This window comes from Crocuta crocuta, unplaced genomic scaffold (assembly GCF_008692635.1).
Source record: "Crocuta crocuta isolate KB4526 unplaced genomic scaffold, BGI_CrCroc_1.0 scaffold303, whole genome shotgun sequence".
Taxonomy (NCBI): domain Eukaryota; kingdom Metazoa; phylum Chordata; class Mammalia; order Carnivora; family Hyaenidae; genus Crocuta; species Crocuta crocuta.
In genome coordinates this window covers 1,853,619-1,870,590 of record NW_027528276.1, presented here as the reverse complement: position 1 = coordinate 1,870,590, position 16,972 = coordinate 1,853,619, and positions in this window count along the sequence as shown.

Sequence of the window (16,972 nt, the reverse complement as noted above, 5' to 3'; positions counted from 1 at the left end):
TCATTAAACTGCGTTTGTTCAGCCAGGCCCTGGAGGGGCCGCGTCTCCAAGCACTCCAGATGGGCTTTTATTTGTCAATTTGAAAACTAATCTCTGACTATTTAAACAGCAGCTTACTCAGGCCCAGACCAGGATTAGCATTTGGGACCCTGGCTGCAGAGGGTGGGCGGCCCTCCCCAGGTGTGAGGCAAGGATTTAGGGTGAATTTCCATCCAGAAAGAGGACGAGCCCAGAGCCCTCCTACTCACCGCCCCCGTCCCCTCCCATCCCCCCAGCCCAGGCCTGGCCAGCAGCTGAACCTGTGGAGCCCTCCAGGTCCCTCCGGCCCCATCCCCTCCCTCCGGACACCCCTGCCCTGGGTCCCAGCAAGACTGTATTTGTTTCTACCCTCACCTTGGGGAGACAGTTCACACCTTAGCAGCCCTAGACTTGCTCCCGGAGAGTTTGGGAACTCACGGTCTAGGAGTCCCTAGGGATCCCCAGATGTCCCTTGACTATTCCTTGAGGTCTGTTATCCTTGCCTGTCGGCACGTCAGGAGCAGGTCCTGAAGGTCAGGTCACTTGGAAACAGGCTAGACCTTGTGCAAAATGGTAAGCTGGCCCCCCATACTGTTGGGGTGTCAGCCTCAAGGCCTTCCCAGCCTCCACCTCTGGAATCCATTAAAAATGTTATAAAGCCTCTACCATGTGCCAGGCACTGAACGAGGCCCTGAGAATCTGGGAGCGATCAAGACAGACATGGTTGCTGCCCCTCTGGGGGTGTCAGTCTGGTAGGGGAGGCGGGATCTACAAATAACTCCGTAGTTCCCAGCCTGGGACCAAGTGCCAGTGAAGGCTGCTTTGTGCGCATATAATGAGCCCTGGGTGACCGCCACGGGCCAGATCTACTGGTCCATTCTCAGGCTTCATCTTGACCACTCTGCAGCCCTGGACCCAGCCACTCGCTCCCTCTTTCCCCCCCAAAATCTTCTCCGCTTGCTTCTCAGAAGTCACTTTTCACTTGGTTTCCCCTATCTGGCCACCCCTGTCTCTCTGCCCATGTTCCTGGAGCAGGTTGAATGGTGGCTCCCCAAAAAGATGTGTCCACATTCCCGAAGCTGTGAATGTGAACTTATTTGGAAACAGGATCTCTGCAGATGAAAGTAAGTTAAGGATCCCGAGAGGAGATGATCCTGGCTTGCCCAGTGGGCCCTGAATCCAGGAAGTGTCCTGAGGAGAGATGGGGGGACACAGGACAGGAAGACGGAAGTCATGTGAAGACGGAGGTGGAGATAGAACCAAGCAGCCACAAGCCAAGGGACGCCTGAGCCCCCCGAGGTAAGCGACGGTTCTCCCAAGGGAGGAGCACGGCCCTGCAGATGCCCTGACTTTGGACTTGGGACCATGAGAGAATGTCTCTGTCGCTTTAAGGCACCCAGGAAACAACTACATGCCCCCGCTAGTCCTGACCTTCAACACTGGTGTGTCCCACGGCTCAGACCTTGGACCTTCCCTGTCCTCTCTCCACCCTCTCCCTCGGCAACCTCACCCAAGGACACGGCTCTGGATGCCTTCTATAAACTGAGGACGCCCAAATGCATGTGTCCAGAGCTAACCCCATCCTTGAACTTCAAACTCACGTATGCAACTGCCCACTGGTCCTCCCTGTTTGCCCGAGAGGCATGCCAAATTTTATACAACCTCAGTGCAACCCTCGGGCTTCCCCGAAAACCCATCTCCCCAGGTCTTCCTCATCTCGTTGGCATTACCTAGTTGCTCAGGCCAAAACTGTTGCCAGCTTTTCTCGCACCCCATATCCAGTTTGTTGGCAAATGCTGCTGGCTCTACCTTGAAACCGTATCCAGAATCCAGCCGCTGCTGCCACTGAGACAGTATTATCCCAGCACCAGCGGCCACCATACCTGCCTAGACCGCGGTGTGACCCCTTCCAGGCTCCTGTCACCCAGAGTCTGTCATCCACACAGCAGCCAGAGGGAGCCTGCAAAAGCGAGAATCAGATCACATCAACCCCTTGCTTAAAAACCCTCAATGGCAGGGCGCCTGGGGTGGCTCAGTCAGTTAAGTGTCCGACTTCAGCTCAGGACATGATCTCATGTTTTGTGGGATCGAGCCCCGCGTCGGGCTCTGTGCTGACAGCTCAGAGCCTGGAGTCTGCTTCAGATTCTCTGTCTCCCTCTCTCTCTGCCCCTCCCATGCTCATGCTCTCTCTCTCTCAAAAATAATAAATAAACAAAAAGAAAAAAACTTCAACAGCTTCTTACTGCAAAACTGAATATAATCCCAAGTCCCTACTGGGACCTCCAAGGCCCTCCCTGCCCTGCACCCCTGTCTACACCTGTGAACTCACCTCCTACTTCTCCCCTTCCTCACTGCTCTCCACCCACCCTGGCTCCTCCGGGCCCTCAAGCCAGCATCTTCACCCCCTGATGCTCGCTGCTCTCTCTGCCTCAAACCCTCCACCCCCTTAGATTTCTGAATGTTGCATTCTTCATTTTGCTCAAGTTTGTGCCCAGATGTAACCTCAGAGAGTTGTTTTTCTGACCATGCAATCTGAGATTCCTCATCCCCTTCCCTAGGCATTCATCCCTGTATCTTGTTTCATTGTCCTCCATAATTTGTGTGTGTGTGTGTGTATGTGTGTGTCTGCATGTATACATGTCTGTGTGTATATGTGTGTTTGTGTGTCTGTGTGCATGTATGTGTGTGTGTCTGTGTCTATGTATTCCATCCACCCATCTCTAATTGGTCTCATTCACTGCTGGCCTCCAGAAAAGTGGCTGGCATCTATTAGGGGCTCGATAAATATTTATTGAACTATTGAAGGTAGATCACTTCCCCTGAGAAAGTGATATTTAAGCTGAAGCCTGAAAACTGAGAAAGAGAGAGCAAAGCAAAGAGGAGGAGGGTAGAAAGAACTTTCCACACAGATGGAACAGCATGTGCAAAGGCCCTGATACAAAAATATGACAGCGCATTCCAAAAACCGTGCAGGCCAGTGTGGCTGGCCTACAGTGAGTTAAACAGGAAAACGTAGCATCCACCCGCATGCAATCAGGGCTCAGCCTTGCGGCTCTCCAGCCTCCTGTGCTGACCAGGGGAGGCCTCAGGAGGCAGCCCCAGCCCTGAAATCCCATCCCTGCTGAGGCATCTCCAGTGGTAGAAGGACGGAGCCCTCCTGAGCTCTTAAAGTTGCCAGTGGCCCACCCCACTGACGTCGATGGGCAGACCATGCAGACAGAAAATCAAGGAAACCGTGGCTCTGACCGTGGCACTGGACAAGAAGGACATAAGCAGCATATTCAGAACATTCTATCCCCAAACAGCAGAACACTCATTCTTTTCCAATGTACATGGAACATTTCTCCAGAAAAGATCATATGTTAGGCCACCAAACAGGTCTCAAATAAATTCAAAATGATCAAAATCATATCATGCATCTTTTCTGATGACAACAATATTAAACCAGAAATCAATCACCAGGGAAAAAACATGGAAAGAATACAAATACATGCGGCTAAATAACATGTTACTAAACAGTGAAAGAGCTAACCAAGAATCGAAGAGGAAATCAAAAAAATAAAATATATGGAGACAAGTGAAAATGAAAACACAGCAGTCCAAAATCTTTGGGATGCAGCAAAAACTGTCCTAAGAGGAAAGATAATAGCAACACAGGCCTCCCTCAAGAAACATATAAAGAAATCTCAAACAACCTAACCTTACACCCAAAAGCTGGAAAAAGAAGAGCGCTCAAAGCCCAAAGCCAGTAGAAGAAAGGAAGCCATAATGATCAGAGCAGAAATAAATGAAATAGAGACTTACAAAAACATAGAACAGACAAATGAAACAAGGGTCTGGTTCTTTGAAAAGAGAGGCAAAATTGATAAACCTTTAGCCAGACTCATCCAAAGAGAGGGAGGAGCCAAATAAAATGAGAAATGGAGAAGAAACACAAAGGATTATAAGAGAATATTATGAACAATAACAAGCCAACAAATTGGAGAACAACAAAGAAATAGATTTATAAAAAGAAAGGAAGAAAAACATGGCAGCCATGGTCACCAGTTGTGACACCTTAGAGAACCTTCTTTTTAGAACTACCCTGACCTCCATCAGGAGCAGTGAGGAGAAACTTCACATTTACTGAGCCGCTGGGGTGGACACTATAGTGTGCTGCTCCGATGTCACCTTCACAGACAAGACACTCATCTCCCCACTGCCCGTAGTGTTGACAACTGACGGCACAAGCCAAGCCCCTCTCCAGGATTGATCTCAGCCAAAGGGAGTCCCCTTGCCCACGGCTCAGTCCCCTCCTTGGAGATAGCCTGCAGGCACTGAGACATAAAGGTCCCGCCCCTGTGCCACGGAGGCAGGACAACTTGGTGACGTAGGATGACCCGTGTGTCCCAGCTCACCTAGGACTTTTTCAGTTTTAGTCCTGTGTCCTGCCCTGTAGATCCTGGGCAAGCCCATCCCAGCCCCAGAGCTCCCTGTAAGCCAAGGCCTTGGTTGCAAGTGCTCCTTCTTCTGCCCAGTCCAGGGTCCTTCCTCCCCACGGCCCCAGCTAAACTCCCTGCATACAACTCCCCATTTCAGAGTGTGCCCCCCCCACCTGGGACCCGACCTCAGAGAGCACCTCTTGCCTGTGTCGAGCACCGTGCTGCCATGCGCCTTGCCCTGTTCAGTCCTCATCAACACCATTGGAGGCGGGCCTTGCTGGCCCCTGGGAAAACAGAGGCTCACACCCACTAAGTGACTTGTTCAAGTTCGAGAGGCGAGTCTAAACCCCTCCTGCTGCCCCCACGGTAATCCCAGTTTCTTTGTTCTCCAATTTCATCCCCCCTCCGCATTCCTCTCACTGTGCCCTATTTGTTTGAAAATAAATCAAACCACTTTGGGGATGCAGTTCTTCTCTTATGGCCCCTTTGCCCACAACAAGCAAGGAAAACAAGAATTTGCACCTGANNNNGAGGAGTGGCTTCGGGCTGGGAGCCCATGCTGCTTACTTGCAAGGCTCCTGTAAATTCGGCTCCTCCATTGCCTCCTGAATTCTGCTCCTTTTTTCCTTTCTTCGAAGAGATGATGCTCTCGGCCTCCAGCTGTAAAGAAGCTCCCTGCTTTTTATTTTCTCTAAGAGGCAGCTTCCCTGATAACCAGAAACTTTTCCCACTTGCTTGTGGATCGTCCCCGCCCGATCTCATCTCCAAGGGCCAGCTTGCGCTCAGAGGCGGAAGAGGGGACCTCTGCCTCTTTCCCTCCCCTCCTGACCCTTGCCTCCCTTGTCTCTCCTCCTTCCCCCTTCCCTGATACCCAGCCCTCCTCCCTGCCCCCTTTTCCAATCTTTCCTTTCTCCCCATCTCCTGCGCTTCCCCCTTCCTCCTCTCTTCCTCTCTCCTCTTTTGGTTCATGCCTTTCCTTCTTCACTGGATCTGTTTAATCCTCACGTACCCTGGAAAGACCTAAGGCTGACAAGTCAAACATGTCGGGTTCAAGCCCCGGTTCCAACACTAGGCTTTGTTTTCCTTGCCTATAAAATAGGACAAATAAGACCTACTTCTCAGGGTTACTGTGAAAATCCAATGTGATCGTGTAGATGGCAGTGCCTGCCCTGGGACGTGGCACACAGGAGGAGAGCCATCTATTTTTATTCCCATCTCCCCAAGGGATATAACACAGATTGGAGTTTCCTCCAAGAGGGAGATGACCCAGAAAGCCCCCCTGTTCTCATTAGCGCTTTGCAATTTGCTGAGCGTGAGGTCGCCCCCAGGACTCCATGCCACCCCCTCCCGGCACCCCCAACCCTTCTCCGGGGGTTGGGAGTGATGTCTGGCACAGGCTCCTCCAGCACAAGCCATCAAAATGCCACCACACCATCTGGTCTGCCCACATCCTCAGGCGGGATTTATTACCTAGTCCCTTCCATTAGCATAAATAATATGGAGCCTGGGTTTCATGATGGTTTACATAATAAATAAAACAGGTCAATTGCCCACAAAACTAGTCTCTGTGAACAGTAACAGATTTAATTAGATTTATTTTACCGGGGGTTTTCTGGGGTGAGGCAAATGTCTCTTGTGCCAAGGATAAACTTCCTCATAAACTTCTATTTCTGGGAAGGCAGCTTCCCAGCCTCCAAGGAGACAAAGGGAAGAGGGAAGAAGAGCGAGTAGGGGAGAGAGAGGGAGGGAGAGAAGGAGGAGTTGGGGACAGGACAGACATAGGACGGGGGACGTGGGGGAATTCAGGGGTGTGGCCCTGTCTTACTCTTCAGCTTCCACGGGACATCAGTCTGTCCCTGCCCAAATGATCTGTTATGGACTGAACGTGTTTCCCTGGAATTCATATGTTGAAGCCCTGCCCCCACTGTGATGGTGCTTGGGGAGGTAATCAGGGGGAGGTGAGGGTGAGGCCCTCACCATGGGATTAGTGGTCTTACAAGATCATGAAGAGAGAGATCTATCTTTTCTCACACACCTAGTCAAGGCCCTGTGAGGACATAGCAGGAAGTCAACCTCTACAAGCCAGGAAGAAGGCTCTCATCAGAACCCGAACTGGCTGCACCTTGATGTTGAACTTCAACAGTCTGTCCAGAACTGTAAGAAACTCTCCGCTGTTTAAATAGCCAGACTGATTCTGTGGAGGCAGCCTGAGCAGGCTCACACACACACCTGCGAGATTCACTCTCTGGCTCTGAGTCTTGACTGGCTTCCCGTGGCCCACAGTCAACTCCAAGCCCCTTGGCAGGGCCCTCCTCCACCTTTATTTTCCTTTATCTTGACCCCTGGAGCCTCCAGCCACACTCATCCACCTGAAGTTACTGTGCATTCTTCTCCTGATCTCCAGGGCTTTGCTCAGGCTGCTTCCCCCGAGCGTGCGGAGCATTCCCCCTCCAGGACCCTCCTGTCTGATCCGTCTTCCAAGTCTCAAGCCTCACCTTCCCTGTAAGTCACCCTGCCCCTCCCCACTGAGGCGCACTGTGACCCACTATCTCTGATCGCGGGCTCCCTCTGCACGTGCCCCACACAGGACAGAAGCTCTCTACAGGCAGGGAAACTCCAGAGCGAATGACTCTCCTCAAGATTTCTGGCCTTCCTTGGTCCCCCACTCCAGCAGTTTCTCTGCAGCCATTGAGTGATTGCTTAAAATAAATGGTGATGAAATACTGAGAGGGGTAGCAATGGCCATGCTTAGAGTGGACACCTGTGGGGCTTGCTGTAATCTTTGCAATCTTTGTAATCTTTTGGTGATAGGATCCCGACTTGCCTTTGGGAAGCCCCCTTCTCTCCCTCTGGGTCCCCTTTGGGTTTGGGTGGATAATACCCCCAGCTCCCAGGAAGAGCTGCGTGACCCAAGACTCGGGGCCACTGAGGCACCGTGTCATGTCCCCGCCTTTCGTGTCTGATTCAAGGACACGAGCTGGTCCGAGGAGACTCAGCCCAGGACTTGCGAGCACTGAAAAGGAAAGAGATACTCTCTTTTTATGCCAGTGGCTGAGCTGGCGGGACACGAGCCGGAGATTCAGGGCTGGTACCGGGAGAGAGCTGAGCCAGAGACAAAGGGAGCGAGAACAAGGCCCCGGTGGCATGTGCTGATCCCGGGCGGCTCCATGACGGAAGCCAGGTGTGCCCCCGGGCTCTTCCACTGCAGTGAGTGACTACGCCGTGCCCACACTTGTCTAGTCCCTACGCCACCTTGCAGGGCTTCTGCCACTTACAGGCAGGAATTTTGACTGATGCCCCTATGCTTTGGCCCAGAAATTTTACTTCCTGGAATCTGTGTTAAGGAAATAGTTTGAGACACAAAGGGGTCTGAACGAAGATGTTCCCTGATGTGCCCTCTGAGATCCACTCAGACAGCGGCCCCTCCGGACAGTGCCCCCCGGGCCGCCTCCCAGACTGAAGGAGCTACTTCATATCCCCTCCCTCTGCTGTCAGAATGTCCCCACTCCCTCAGCTGGATTGCAAAAGGAGGTCACATTCCCAGGAATTCTTTTTGTTTTATGTTTATTTGTTTATTGAAAGAGAGAGAGCAGAAGAGGGATAGAGAGAGACAGAGAGAGAGAGGGAGAGAATCCCAAGCAGGCTCCAGACTGTCAGCACAGATCCCAGCTCAAGGCTCAATCCCACAAACTGTGAGCTCAGGACCTGAGCTGAAATCAATAGTCAGACGCTTAACCGACTGAGCCACCCAGGTACCCCACATTCCCAGGAATTCTTAAATGGCAATAACCTGGACCAGCCACCACGACCTACCCTCACAGAAGCCTACCCCACCTCAAAATGCCCCGGGGTGCTGCCCAGGACGGTCCCGCAGCACACAGCCACCACTAGCTTCCCCGGGCCCCCTTCTGCAAACTGCCACACCCTCCTCTCACCCCTGCCTTGAGGTGCCGGGCTTCCTTCCACCTGCCTGTGCTCAGACAGCAAAAACAGGGCCCCACCTTGCCACTCTGTCCCAAACAGAGATGAGACCCTTTCATCATTTCCTGCAGCACATTTGAGACCAGACCGGGATGTTCAACAAGGCTCCGCCGAAGGTCCGAGGATAACAGAAGGGAGACTGTACATGTAGTAACCTGCAGCCGCTATTGGATGTGGCTTCTCTGACTCTATAGACTCAGCACACACGCATAAGGTCCCTTACAGAGTGTTTTCTGCCTGCCTAGTCCTCTCTCCATAGGCAGAGGCCAGCTCAGCTGAGTCCAGACCTAGTGGGAAAAGGTGACCCACTTGGGTTCAAGACCCACCACCCCATCCTCTGTTCTCTTCCCAGGACCAGTCCTTGCCCTGGGTGGCTGACGGAGGACCCCTGAGCCAGGAAGAAGGGACTTTCCCAAGGTCACACCCCAGCCAGGCCAAGCTGGAAGCTTGATCCAGGAAAGTGAGAGGCGCCCAGGGATGAGGGAGCCATGGCTGCAATAGCGAGGAGCTCTATATCTGGGGTGAGGATGGGTGGTGGTGGGTGCTGCACTAGTCTTGGCTCAGCCCTGATGCTGCTTGCCCCACGGCAGCCTTCAACAGTTCAAGGAGACCAGCAGGCTGTCTACACGCCCAGAGCAGACTGGGGGGCGGAAGAGAGTCACTGATTGATTGTCCAGAGATCATTTCAGGGACAAGAGGAAGGAGCCAGAGACTGCAGCCCAACCCATCCACTGCCTCGGGGAGCTCATCTCTGCGGAGCCATGCAGCCTTCTTAGCCACAAATCTGCTCACTGTGAATCCTCCGCCTGCTCAGGATCTGCGCTGGGGCTCATGGGGGAGGTGGGAGGGCAAGCAGATCTTCAATTACAGAGGAAACTGGGGGGCAATGGGGGTGTGGTTCCCAAGGGCTGGCAAACCTGGAGAACCCCGTCCTTCCCTGCCTTTGCCTCATTCCTGGCCTTTCTTTGGGACAAGGCCAGGGGACAGACCTACTACCCCTGTCTGAAGTCCTTCAGCCTCATCCCCTTCAGGCTGCAATTTCTTCAGGCTCCGTTGTCCCCTAGCCTAGCCACCTGGCGCCTGGATCTCCTTGGTCCTGGGGCCCCTCTCCCATTGGTGTTGTCTTTCAAGCCTCACTGAAGATGCTACCCATCAGCTCTTAAACCTGGATTCCCTGAGTCTGGGACCTTCGCCCCTGGCCTGGGCCAGACCCAGGCATGACTGACTGGAAAAGCAATGTTAGAGACTGACCCTGTTTGGACTCAGACAGTAAAATTGCAAACAGGTAGACTGAATAGAACCAAGGAAAATCCACCCTCCCTGATTATGGTTAAACACTAGATGTCGACAGAAAAGAGTTTTTTTTTTTCATGCAATAGTGGAAAGGGGTAACACCAAGCCATACAGGCTATACAATATATTGTAACATAAAACAGTGGCCAGTTCCATCTAGGCTTAGGAGAAGAGGCTTCTAACAAAAACAATCCACGGAAGGAAACAAAAGGAGTTTTTAGAAAGGCTCACCTTTGTTGTAAATCATTTTTTAAAAATCCATTCTCAGGGAGCCTAGGGGGCTCAGCCAGTTAAGCTGCCGACTTTGGCTCAGGTCATGATCTCACAGCTCATGGGTTTGAGTCCCACATCGGGCTCTGTGCTGACAGCTCAGAGCCTGGAGCCTCCTTCCGATTCTGTGTCTCCCTCTCTCTCTCTCCGCCCTTCTCGCACTCATGATCTCTCTCCCTCAAAAATAAATAAAACATTAAAACAAAAAATCCATTCTCTGTTCTCTGTCCCCATAGACTCCCTTTTGCAGAGTGTCTTAGAAATGGAGAGAAAGCCTTCTGAATCTGGTTTCTTTAGCTTAGTGTAAGTTTTCATTTCTCTTGGGTGAATATCCGGGGGTAGAATTGCTGGGCCATATGGTCAGTGTATGTTGAACTTCATCAAAACCTGTAGAACAGTTTTCCAAAGGGACTGTATCAGTCTGCTTTCCTACTGGCAACGCATAAGGCTTCCAGTTTCTCTGTATCCTCACCAGTACTTGGTATTGGCAGGTTTCTGTGGGTTTTGTTTTTTTGAGGTTTTTTTGTTTGCTTGCTTTAGCCATTCTAATAGGAGTAGAGTAGTATATGGCTGTAGTTTTACAAGGTGACTCTTTAAAACAAGTGATAAAGAATGACATGATTATACCCACCTAGTTGATTTTGGCCACAGGCATCTAGGTAGCTCCAGCCAATGGTACGTGGGTGGGAGTGATAACGTGTGAGTTCTGAGCCTTGGCGTGAAGAATGACTTTCCCATCGCCCAGCACCCTGGACTCCTGTCTATGTTCCTGGGAAGGAGGGAGGGAACTTAAGCAAAAATAAAAAGAGAAATTTGACTAAAATCCACCCCCCAAGACCTTGGGGACATTAACGTACTCCTGTGGCATTCCAGTGAGAGAGAGGAATGTGACCTGTCTCCCTGCCTGCCCCCTTCCCTTCTTCTGGGACGCTGCTCCATCTCCAACTCCAATCCTGTAGTTCAAGAGAGAGATGTCGATCACAGGAGTGAACCTTATAGCCACATGGGAGAGGACATGACCCAGGTCCAGCCAATCAGGCATCTTCTCTGAGAATTTCAAATCAGAACTAAAGGAAAAGGATCTGTCTTTATCTGAAGGCAAAGCCATGTGATCCTCAAAATGACTGGTGACCTACAGGGTGGGAGAGATCAGTATGAGTAGGAAGACAACAGAGCCAAGGCATCAAGAGAAGCAGAGTAGGGGCGCCTGGGTGGCTCAGTCGGTTGAGCATCCGACTTCGGCTCAGGTTATGATCTCACGGTTCGTGGGTTCGAGCCCTGCATCGGGCTCTGTGCTAACAGCTCAGAGCCTAGAGCCTGCTTCAGATTCTGTGTCTCCCTCTCTCTCTCTACCCCTCCCCCATTCTCACTCTGTCTCTCTCAAAAATAAACATTTTTAAAAAAGAGAGAGAGAAGCAGAGGTGAGAGATATAGTAGGGAGGTTTTAGAAGCAGTCAAACTCCCAGCTCTTGTCATTTCTGTAACCCAAGTATATCTTTCTACTTCCCCTGGGTTGTGAACCAATAAACTCTTCTTCTCATCCAGCTGTTTTGGGTTGGGACTGTAGAACTTCCAAGTCCCAACTAGGCTTTGGTACTGGGATTCCAATGCACTGATGGCAGGTCTGGCTGGAGATTCTGGGAGCCCGTGGATGGTAAAGGTGACTGCGAGTGGGGCAGTGCCCAGCAAAGCTGTTATCCTGGGAAATGGCAGAGACACCAGGAGAGAAGACCATGCTGGGCAAATAAGCAGCACTGGAAGAAGCAGCAGACAGTTGGGGGTGGGTGGAAGTAGAGATGAGACATGCAATCGACCAGATTGACTTGGAAATTTATCACCCATACAATCAATGCAGTCCAGCGTTTTATCTCCACTTGACTTTATAACTTGGGCATCTTCCCAAAAACCAAATATGATCAGAAGCATGATTTTTGATGATCTCATATGAATCTCATATAATTTGTTCAACAAATCCCCTAGTATAGGGGACCCTAAGTAAATTATTTTATCTTCCTGTTTGTTTTAATTCTTTTGTTATTGTGTCCTGTGCCGCCATGAACCTCCTTGGAAATAAATCTTTGTGCACATCTCTACTTATTTCCTTAGGAGAAATGGTTATAAATGGAATTGTTTTATCAAAGGGTCTAGATGTTTTAAAGCCTTTGATCCGCAAAAATAAATTACCTTACCAAATGTTTGTGACAATTCACACTCCCATGGTAGAGTAGAGGAATGTCCTTCCCTTCAAACCCTTGCCAGCCTGAAGTACTATGATTTTTTAAAAGCTTGGCTAAGATGATAAGTAAACTATAGGTCTCATTGTTTCAGTTTGAATTTCCTTTATTGCTAATGAGGCTGAAATTTTTCATGTATTTATTGGCTATTTGTAGTTTCCCATTGTAAATTTCTTATTTATGTCCTTTACTTGTTTTTCTAATAGGGTTTTCAGATTTTCTTATTGATCTGTAAGAGTTAGTCACCTCTCCTAATGTATGCATTATAAATACTACTTCCTAGTTTGCTGTTTGACTTCTAATTTTGTTTATGATATTTTGATCTCCATAATGGTTTGGTTTTTATGTTTTCAGATTTGTCATTCTTTCACTTTTTGCATTCTTCAAAAACCTGTGCCCAGAAATACCTTCTTCACTACAAAATCAGATAGATATTCACCCACATTTCCTTCTGATTCTTCTAAAATGTAATCATTTTGGGAGAGCCTGGGTGGCTCAGTCGGTTAAGCATCTGACTTAGGCTCAGGTCATGATCTCACGGTTCATGAGTTCAAGCCCCACGTCAGTCTCTGTGCTGACAGTTCAGAGGCTAGAGCCTAGGCTTCAGGTTCTGTGTCTCCCTCCCTCCCTGCCCCTCCCCTACTCATGCTCTTTCTCTCTCTGTCTCTCAAAAATAAATAAAACATTAAAAAAATAAAAAAATAAAATGTAATAGTTTAAGCTACTTATCCATCTAGAATTTATTTGGATAACAGTGAGGTAGAGGATCTAACTTTTCTCCCTTTCAAATAGTCAGTCAGTTGCCCCAAGGTCATGTGTTAACTAATCCATTCTTTAAGCACACATTTTAAAGGGCACCTTTTTGCCAACTGAATTATTTTAAGTGCTAGGATCTGTGTCTGTGTGTTCTTTTCAAATCTTCTTGTTTATTTGTCTATTCTTGGACTAGAATAGAATTAAGTTTACATTTTTTGATCCAAACCAAGAGTTCTTGTTTTACATTAGGGAAATTTAATCCAGTTGTATTTGTTGTCAAAATTGATCATAGAATTTTGCATTTTCATATTGTTTTATGCTTTTTTTTCCTGCTTTCCTTTGTCTGTCTTGTCCCCTGCTGTATCTTCACTGCCTAGAATAATGCCTGGCAAAGAGTAGGAATTCAATAAATGCATATTAAATTCAGGGCTATGTGAATTTAGTATAAGATAAAGGTGGCCATTTAAATAAAGGAAGAAAGGGGTGCCTAGGTGGCTCAGTAGGTTAAGCGTGGGACTCGGTTTCAGCTCAGGTCCTGATCTCACAGTTTGTGGGCTCTGCACTGACATCATGGGGCCTGCGTGGTATTCTCTCTCCCCCTCTTTCTGCTCCTCCTCTGTTGATTTGCATATGTCTGTTTTCTCTCTCTCTCTCTCAAAATAAATAAATAAACTTTTAAAAAAGTAAGTGAAGAAAAAGTAAGTAATGTTGAGTTAATTGGATCACCATCTGCAAAATAAGTAAATGAAGATTCTTACCTCATATCATGCACAAAACCAAATCTCAGATGAATTAAGAACTTGATCTGTAAAATAAACTGGACAAATATTTGAAAAAATATAGGGTAATGTGTTCATAACCTATTTTATGTTTTATAAATTTTGCCTCAATAAAAAAGAGGGGGACAATATCAGTGAAGCTCATAGTACTGAACCTGGCCCATAGTAAGTACTCACGCAATAGGAACTAATATTTCAGACAGACTGTAGGCACACAACCTCTGAACCCCGAGCAGCCAGCTGCCACCATAGGCTATGCCAGAGGGGGTGTGGAGGGGCTTCCCCAAGTACCGAGGCTTCAGCCCCAAACCCCAGCTGCCATCTGAGGGCCCAGGTGGCCCACAAGGGGTTCAGGGGACTCAGTCCACATCCCAGGCCGACCTGAGACTAACAACAGTGAACAGGTCCAACAGTGTTGTTTGGCACGTTTTGCCACATCCACACCCCAAGTCCCCATCCCCTTAATCTCACCACAGACAGGAAAAGAGACGTGGAAAGAAGAGGGGAATGGGTAGTTGTTCCAATGCCTAGAGTAGAGCCAGCCTGACCACCCACCTCTTGCCCTGCCGGGGAGAGGCAGCCTCCAGATCATCTCACCACAATGGATCCTCTAGACGTGCCCATCCAAGATGAGCCCAAGAGATCTGTGTTCCCAACAGCCTAGAACCAAGGGAGGAAGAAACAGAGGAGTAACTTAGTGGAAGACTCGAAGCTCTATCCTTGGCATCGTCAAGTTCCATATCCCAACACGGTGCTGATAAATGTCTTTGCCCTCCATCCCAGCCTCTCCCCCACCCACCTAGGGAATGGGGAAGGCAATGGTGCATGAGGAAGTGGAGTGATCCGTGAAACCTGTCCCCTTTCTTTCACGCTTCTTCGGCAGCACCCTGGACAGGGCCTAGCACATGGGCCTGGCTTTCAGGCTAGCCACACACACACACACACACACACACACACCCCGCCCCAAGGTTCAGGTAGCCTCCAAGTGCAGGCTGAGCTTGCCTCCTTCCGTCCAAGCCCACCTCCCTTCCCCACAAGGAGAGAGAGGCTTAGGATGCTGAAATCAAAGAATTCTCTTCCCTCTCACCCTGCAGAGCCTCAGAGCCCTGCATGAACGCCTGCGAGGAGGAAACTTGTCCTCCGGAGTTGGGCCAGGACTCGGCCGCTTTGATACCGATGGGCTTCCTATTCAATTAACCTGGCACCTGGGTGGCAGGGGTGGAGGGTGCCCAGGGTGGGGGTGGGTGAGGGAAAGGAAAACACTTCATGATTTTATTTTTCCTGGCTCCAAGATGAAGGAAAGCCCGCAATTCTCCACCAGGAGCCAGAAGCTTTTTTTTCTTACCTGTGATAATAGTGAGGGTTTGTTTTCTTTCATTTAAACTCTCCCAAACTTAATTTAAAGTTTCTCTCTTTTAAATATGTCCTGGCTGCAGAGTGAACGGCGACAAGCTGCCAGAGGAAAGCGGACGGGGAGAGATGATTGCCTGAGCAGATATTGCTGCAGCTTAAATGAAAGTCTGAGCCCCTGGGAGAAGAGAGAGCGGGAGGGTGGGAGGGAGGAGGGCAGCTCCAGGACCAGGATGGGGCCACTAAGGGCAGCGGGTCCCCAGGGAACCAGCCCAAGGAGCCCCAGTCAGTGCTCCCCAACTCTTATCTCTTGTCTGCCTGCTCCAGACATTGGGTCAACCACATCAACAGGGGCCACCTCCTTCCACAGCTGGGCACCTGCTGTCACCACTCCACCCCCCCCGCATCCTGGGACACCCAAGGGCCTACTTCACAGCTATGCCCACCTTATGCCATAGCCACACAGGAAAGACTTCTTCCAGGTAGATCCCGAGCAGAGGAGAAGAGGAGGATGTGTCATGGAGCATCACAGCCCCTCCGTGCTCAGGGAGGGAAGGCAGCTCACCGGCCCCAGGCCACACCCAACCCTGCTCTCTCCAGAATCCTCTGACTTCAGACACAGATCCTTGGGAGGGAGACATATAATTAAACCATTAGCAGGGCTGAGGCACTAGTCACTAGTGATGGTGGACAGGTGGCTCTCCTCTGTGGTTCTTCTAAAGAAAAGCCACATGGAATATTTTCTGGGTTTTGATTGCCCAAGACCCAGTTCCTAATGTCACCTGGATTTGGGGGACAAGGAGCAGGGTGAGGGTACCTCTCCCACATTAAGTATAGTCTCGGCAGGAAGAAAATTCCCAGTGACTGCCTTGGCCCTCAAAGATGACTTTTTTCTTCCTCCTGACCCCCAGGCAGCCAGGCAATGGGCATGGGGCCTCTGCTTAGCCTCCCACGTGACTCCTGGAGGGACACCGTGGTAGAAAAGACTGTTGGAGGTTGGCCTGGCCCCAGCTGCATACCCCCAAACTGTCCAGGCTGGAGCACACACTCCCTTCGGTCTGGCCCACCACCCCCTTACTTCCACCCTATATCTGAGGCCAGGTGTCCTGTCCCCACTAGAGTCTGAGAGAACCCCAATGCCCTGTCGCTAAACCTGCCCAGAGCCTGCCTCGATTTCTTTTAAACAAGACCAGATTGGCCCCGACTGACCCAAGAAGGACTGGACTTCCATCTCCAAATGACAGCCTTCAGTTCTTACAGGCTGCGCCTTGATAAGATTGGTCAAGGTCAACAGGCGGAGAGCAAGGCCCTTGTGTCAGGGCCGCTTCCCCACCACCGCTAATTGCATCTCACCCCGCCCTCCCAGAAGTAGGTTGTGTGTGTCCTTGACTCGCTCCGCAGCCCCTTCCCTTGCAGTCATTCAAAGGCCTCTCCCAGCTTTGCTGTGTCCTGCAGAGTTCTCATTAGTTTCTGCTGTCTCCCTCCGAGCGGAATCTGGAGTTCCGTTCACCTTCACGTCTTTTCTCATCTCCTGCTCTCACATCCTGACTGATGTGCCAGTGTTGCCGCGCGGATCTGGGGAGGGGGACGCAGGGACAGATTTCCTGTGGAGCCCCGGCACTCATCTTCACTTGTTCTATGACTGGGGACAAACCTCTGTCTCTCTGGCCTTGATTCCCCCATCTGTTAAAAGACGAGCTAATGCCCCACGCAGAGCTCATGCTTGGCGGGGAGGGTGCGCAGGTACGCACCATCCAGCAAAGAGGCCCCGAGAAGCGATCTGGGCTCCCATGATGGGATTCTTTCCCTGAAACTGTTGACCACAGCCTCCTGAAGGCCGGCCTGCCTCCAGCCTCCCCAGTACTGCTCC